This window comes from Staurois parvus, unplaced genomic scaffold, assembly GCF_062004578.1.
Source record: "Staurois parvus isolate SC_StPar_1 unplaced genomic scaffold, SC_StPar_1.0 ptg000064l, whole genome shotgun sequence".
In the NCBI taxonomy this organism is placed as follows: Eukaryota; Metazoa; Chordata; class Amphibia; order Anura; family Ranidae; genus Staurois; species Staurois parvus.
In genome coordinates, this window is record NW_028317860.1 from 7,107,967 (window position 1) to 7,115,053 (window position 7,087).

At 38.1% G+C, this 7,087-nt stretch overlaps 1 long non-coding RNA gene across 2 annotated transcripts; it reads right to left on the bottom strand.

The window, feature by feature from the left end:
* Positions 1-561: 561 nt before the first annotated feature.
* LOC149469687 (uncharacterized) lies at positions 562-1,512 on the bottom strand. Of its 2 annotated transcripts, XR_016311537.1 has the most exons (3): positions 1,139-1,512; positions 950-1,045; positions 562-836 (listed from the first exon to the last, which is right to left on the bottom strand). It is a non-coding gene; the product is annotated as an uncharacterized LOC149469687 (long non-coding RNA). The 2 variants fall into 2 exon arrangements; XR_016311536.1 differs by having other exon boundaries at positions 950-1,512.
* Between the last annotated feature and the right edge of the window lie 5,575 nt (positions 1,513-7,087).

Sequence of the window (7,087 nt, forward strand, 5' to 3'; positions counted from 1 at the left end):
CCCAACACTGCAAGGCAAGCATGCTAACCACTTGGCCAAAGTGTGAGAGATATGAAGTGATAAGATGGCATCTTCCTTTGTATGTATTCACCATAAGACAGATTCCATTAAGGTGTGTCTAAAGCCAACCCTTTTTTTTTTCAAAAGCTTTGGATAGAATGTTAGGGGGGATATGTTATTTGAATTTTTTTTATTTCTGTATGTGTCTCTTTTAGGAAATTAAACTCTCTTGGTGACCATTACCACTGGGACTCAATGTGGGGAAAAAAGAAACATTTAAAATTGTTATCTAAAGAGGAAATCTTAACAGGATCTGGATTATTATGGACCACATTTGTCCTTAAGCCTGGAGCCCGTCTATAAATAAAAGATGTTTTTTTTTGGGGAGTATGGTGTTTAGCGTAGGGTCCATAGACAAGATAGGCCAGTGCCTTTTAAAGCACCTTTCTAACTCCTTATATTGTTGATTAAACTAAGCAAAATGGTAGTGTGACAAGAACACCCCTACCTGGAAAAAGAAGGTTACTAGGTGATCCACGCGGAGTAATATGAATTCAAAAATATTCCAAACAATACTTTATTTGATCACATAGATCATAAGGAGGTTAAACATGAGCACGGTGTACATATGAAAAAAGTAAATAAAATCATGTTAAAAAGCACTAGGCGTCTTCAGTTTCGGGTCATCTTAGCAAATAGAGTACCATAAGGCAGAGTTATATAGTGGTGATATAGTTATCCTGGGTTTCCATAGGTTTTCGTCTTGTATTCAAATGAACCATGTATTCAGCAAATGTGTTCCCAATATATGTCAGGTATCTCCTGGTATGAAAAAGCTGGAACACAGAAGTACATAGTATATATATAGAAGTATGAAAACCAAAAAACCAAAACACATCCAAAATTCACCAAGCCTCCCTCTGCAGTAGTCAATGGATACTACTATTACCTTCTCAATAGTGAGATTAACAGGCCAACTTCTCAAATGTAGGGACTTCCTGGATAGCCACCCCAAGTGAAACAGGGTCCACAGTACCAAATGATTCTGAGGATATATATAGAAAAATAGTGATACATATAAAAATCATGGGCATCAGGTCACCCTGAAAACAAGACACACATAGAGTGGGTATATTACCATAAATGAAGATCAAGAAGACTTCTGTCGACTTGAAATAGGATCAGGTCCTTGATGCTTTTCCAAGATACATGTGGGGGTGGGGAGCCAGGTAGTCACAATACATGGATTCCAAACACATCAACTGTGTATATAGCATATAACAGGCCATGCAGGCCTGAGTTTTTATACCCAATAAAGGGTTTCCAAAAATTACTCAAAATGAGAAGATTATTGCTCCATATACTATGTGTATAGCATGTAACAGGCTATACAGGCCTGAGTATTTATACCCAATAAAGGGTTTCCAAAAATTACTCAAAATGAGAGGGTTATTGCGGTTTCATGAGGATATGGCTATGTCACAGCACAACACCTGGATAGGATAGCGTATATATATATATGTAGATCGTCCTCAAAAGAGGATTTACAAAGAATTCCCCGAATATACAGGGTAAATTAGGCCCATATAGCATGCCCTTTTAATACCATAAATGCTCTATAGATCTCAACAGCCGTAAGTTGAAATAACTTGCCACCGGTGGAAGATAAATTTCCATGAAAGATTGCCGTTTGCGAACCGCTGCCATAGTAGCCTTATGGTAGTTTTCAGAGGGTCAAGGGCCTTCCTAACAGAGAGCTGTGACACCGCCGTTCCTTCCCGCCTCGTGGGCGCCGCACCCAGTGAAGACGCCGAGCGTAGTGACGTCAATACGTTGACGCGTTTCGTCCGCCAATCACCGCAGACTTCGTCAGAACTGGGAGGGGACTTCAATACTTCGCCTTATATGGTGCTCTAATTGCATACCAAAGAGTCTCCACCTCGCCATCTTGTGTTGAAAGAGTATCACTACATTGGAATGATCCAAAGTGAATTAAAACACATATATTAAATTTAAATTTAAATTTAAAATGGTTGCTGGATATAGAAGGAAGGAGCCTAAATGTTAACAGTCAGATCATCTTCAAAAAAAGGATTAATAATAGAGAGGAGATCAATATTAGCACAATACTTATTCTAAAGAGGAGAACATCAAGACCAAATCCCGTTGCCTCAGCTTCAATATCAATCCAATTATTATAAAGATTTATTTTTATTATCTAGAGGAAATAGGATCAAGTGCAGGGTTAAGTTCATATTTTGTCCAAATATGTCCATATTCAATTCACATAAAAGATACCACAATATAGATTATAGCTTGGGATATATAGAGGGTTCCAAGAGACTCATTTCAAAAAAACCCCAAAGTTAAGTTCTGTATTGAGTCCGCATGGGGCAAGTGCTCCCAGGGTATAGATCCAGAATTTTTCCTTTTGTAGGAGGACTTTATCAAAGTCACCCCGACGAGCTGAAATATTCAGCAGAAAGATCCCTTTTACTTTTAGACCATCTGTTTTGCCCCCATGAACTTCTTTGAAGTGTTGAGCCAATGGGTTTTCTTTTTCTCCCTTTCTAACATTTCTATTTTCATTTCTGATATCTCTCAGATGTTCACCAATCCTCGTCCTAAGGTTTCTTTTAGTTTTACCTATATACATCTTCTTGCAAGGGCATTCCATCATGTACACTATTTTGCTACTTGAGCAATTAATGAAGCTTCGTATTTGGAATATCTTAGAGTTATCATTATTAAAGAACTGATTAGACTTATGCACAAATGGACAAATCTGACAATGGCCACAGGGGAACATTCCATATACCCCAGTCCTCCTCGTTAACCAGTTTCTTTGTGGTGCCCTCTGGAATTCTGATTGTACTAGTATATCATTTAGATTCCGAGTTCGTTTTGCTACCATTTGGGGGCTCTCTCCTACTACTTTGGCTATCTGCGGATTTTGAGTTAATAAGTACCAATGGGAGTCCAGGGCCTTCTTAACTTCACCCCATTGTTGTCCAAATTTAGTTATAAATCTTACCGGTTGGTTTTCAAGGTTCTCAGCTAACTTTAGTTTTGGTTTATTTATCAATTCCTCTCTTGTTTTACCGAGGGCTCTTCTTTTTGCTCTTCTTAGGGTTCTATGTGAATAGCCTCTCTCTCTGAACCTCTTATATAGCTGAATAGATTCATATCTATACTCCAAATCTTCTGTACAGTTTCTTTTTATTCTCTGAAATTGACCAATAGGGATTCCTTGTTTTAAACTCCTTGGATGATAGCTATTAGCATGGAGAAGTGTATTAGCCGCTGTTTCCTTTCTAAATGTTTTAGTGACCAATTTATTTCCGTAGATAGAGATTGACAAATCCAAAAAAGTTATCACCTCTCTATCTACTGTATAAGTAAGTTTGATATTTCTATCATTCTCGTTCAGGAATTCCATAAACCTTTTAAGCTCATCAATACTACCATCCCAGACCATCAGGACATCATCAATATATCGCAACCAGGTTATTGCATATTGGTTATAGGGAGTAGAGGGATATACTAACTCCTCTTCCCATAGACCTAGATGCAGACATGCAAATGCCGGGGCCCAAGGTGCTCCCATGGAGGTACCACATATTTGCTGGTAAAAGGAACCCAAAAACTGAAAACAGTTATGGGTCAGCATAAAGTCCAACAAATCCAGTATAAATTCATTTTGAGCCTCCATTTCAGGAAAATGTGTCTCCAGAAAGTGGGCCACAGCTTTTTGTCCCCAGGTATGTGGGATAGAGGTATATAATGATTCCACATCAATGCCGACCAGGAGTGCACCTTTTGGTACTTTTACATTTAAGATCTTTTTAAGTACATCTCCCGTGTCTTTTACATAAGATCTGAGTTCTAAAACCAGATCCTTAATTAAATCGTCTACAAATTTGCCTATTGGTTCCAAAGGACCACCAATGGCCGATACTATAGGGCGTCCCGGTGGTTGAGAGGGGTTTTTGTGTATTTTTGGAATTACATAGAAGGTGGGAATATTGTATACCTCGACTGTCAACATATCGCATTCCCGTTTGGTTAATAAGTTTGCTTCATGTGCCAATCCCACTTTTTTATTTAAATCAACTACAAGTTTTGGGAACGGGTTATTATGTAGTTTACGATATGTATCCTGACTCTTCAACTGTCGAAGTACCTCCTTCTCATATTCCACACTCTCCAGTAATACTACATTTCCCCTTTTATCACTCTTTTTGATCACAATATTTTTAGCATTCTTAAGTTCCCTAAGGGCTATTCTTTCACCCCTAGTGAGATTATCAAAGTTCCTCATTGTCCAGTCTATTTTCCCCAGGTCATCGTGTACTAGATCTAAAAAAGTACTTAACCATTTGTTTTCCCTAATATTGGGCATTCTTTTAGAAGGAGTTTTAAGTCTAGTGTGTCTTTTCCACTTATTAGAGACATCCTCCTCCCCAAGCTCACTTTCTGTAGGAGTCTCCTCAGAGAGACTGATAAGATCTCTCAGTGCCTGTTGTTCCCTCTCTGAGTTGAAGTCGTAAGGATTTTGTCCTTCTCTAGATAAATATGGAATTCTCAGAAGGATCTTTCTCAGAAACAGATTTAGGTCTTTATAGACCTCAAATAGGTCCATTTTATCCGTAGGGGAGAAGGTTAAACCTTTCCGCAATAGATCATAATGTCTTTTTTTCAATACAAATTTGGAAAGATTTATTACCTTAAGATCATTGGTTCCCCCCTCTAGGTTGATCTTTATCTCTTGTGGCTTCGGGTACGGTTTTGATTGGGTAGTTTTAGGGTAGCTAGAGTACTTCTTTCTTCCTTTGCCCCATTGATTTGTTTGTTTGTTTGTTTCAATATTCCCTGGTTCTCGCCAGCTGTCTTTTCTTCTAAAAAACTAACCGATCTCTTATAACTTTCATCATCATCTTCACTCATTGACGAATATCCTCTATTATTCCTAGAGAAATGTTTTTTACGTTTTGATCGACTTCTTCCTCTACTATTTGTTAGATCGAATATCTCACCTTTCTCCCAATCCTCTAAATCTCTTCTAAATTTTTGTTGTTTCGTAAATTTCAGATTTTTTTGTATTTTTTCTATCTCTTTTCTAAGGAAATCATTGTGTTTATCAAATTCAGCATCGTTCTTCAGGGGATCAAGTGATTTTGCACTCTCATTAATTTCATTAGAGAGTTCATTCAATTGAACCTTCTCTTCTTCTAAAGGGGGAAATGTAGTATTACTGGAGAGTGTGGAATATGAGAAGGAGGTACTTCGACAGTTGAAGAGTCAGGATACATATCGTAAACTACATAATAACCCGTTCCCAAAACTTGTAGTTGATTTAAATAAAAAAGTGGGATTGGCACATGAAGCAAACTTATTAACCAAACGGGAATGCGATATGTTGACAGTCGAGGTATACAATATTCCCACCTTCTATGTAATTCCAAAAATACACAAAAACCCCTCTCAACCACCGGGACGCCCTATAGTATCGGCCATTGGTGGTCCTTTGGAACCAATAGGCAAATTTGTAGACGATTTAATTAAGGATCTGGTTTTAGAACTCAGATCTTATGTAAAAGACACGGGAGATGTACTTAAAAAGATCTTAAATGTAAAAGTACCAAAAGGTGCACTCCTGGTCGGCATTGATGTGGAATCATTATATACCTCTATCCCACATACCTGGGGACAAAAAGCTGTGGCCCACTTTCTGGAGACACATTTTCCTGAAATGGAGGCTCAAAATGAATTTATACTGGATTTGTTGGACTTTATGCTGACCCATAACTGTTTTCAGTTTTTGGGTTCCTTTTACCAGCAAATATGTGGTACCTCCATGGGAGCACCTTGGGCCCCGGCATTTGCATGTCTGCATCTAGGTCTATGGGAAGAGGAGTTAGTATATCCCTCTACTCCCTATAACCAATATGCAATAACCTGGTTGCGATATATTGATGATGTCCTGATGGTCTGGGATGGTAGTATTGATGAGCTTAAAAGGTTTATGGAATTCCTGAACGAGAATGATAGAAATATCAAACTTACTTATACAGTAGATAGAGAGGTGATAACTTTTTTGGATTTGTCAATCTCTATCTACGGAAATAAATTGGTCACTAAAACATTTAGAAAGGAAACAGCGGCTAATACACTTCTCCATGCTAATAGCTATCATCCAAGGAGTTTAAAACAAGGAATCCCTATTGGTCAATTTCAGAGAATAAAAAGAAACTGTACAGAAGATTTGGAGTATAGATATGAATCTATTCAGCTATATAAGAGGTTCAGAGAGAGAGGCTATTCACATAGAACCCTAAGAAGAGCAAAAAGAAGAGCCCTCGGTAAAACAAGAGAGGAATTGATAAATAAACCAAAACTAAAGTTAGCTGAGAACCTTGAAAACCAACCGGTAAGATTTATAACTAAATTTGGACAACAATGGGGTGAAGTTAAGAAGGCCCTGGACTCCCATTGGTACTTATTAACTCAAAATCCGCAGATAGCCAAAGTAGTAGGAGAGAGCCCCCAAATGGTAGCAAAACGAACTCGGAATCTAAATGATATACTAGTACAATCAGAATTCCAGAGGGCACCACAAAGAAACTGGTTAACGAGGAGGACTGGGGTATATGGAATGTTCCCCTGTGGCCATTGTCAGATTTGTCCATTTGTGCATAAGTCTAATCAGTTCTTTAATAATGATAACTCTAAGATATTCCAAATACGAAGCTTCATTAATTGCTCAAGTAGCAAAATAGTGTACATGATAGAATGCCCATGTAAGAAGATGTATATAGGTAAAACTAAAAGAAACCTTAGGACGAGGATTGGTGAACATCTGAGAGATATCAGAAATGAAAATAGAAATGTTAGAAAGGGAGAAAAAGAAAACCCATTGGCTCAACACTTCAAAGAAGTTCATGGGGGCAAAACAGATGGTCTAAAAGTAAAAGGGATCTTTCTGCTGAATATTTCAGCTCGTCGGGGTGACTTTGATAAAGTCCTCCTACAAAAGGAAAAATTCTGGATCTATACCCTGGGAGCACTTGCCCCATGCGGACTCAAT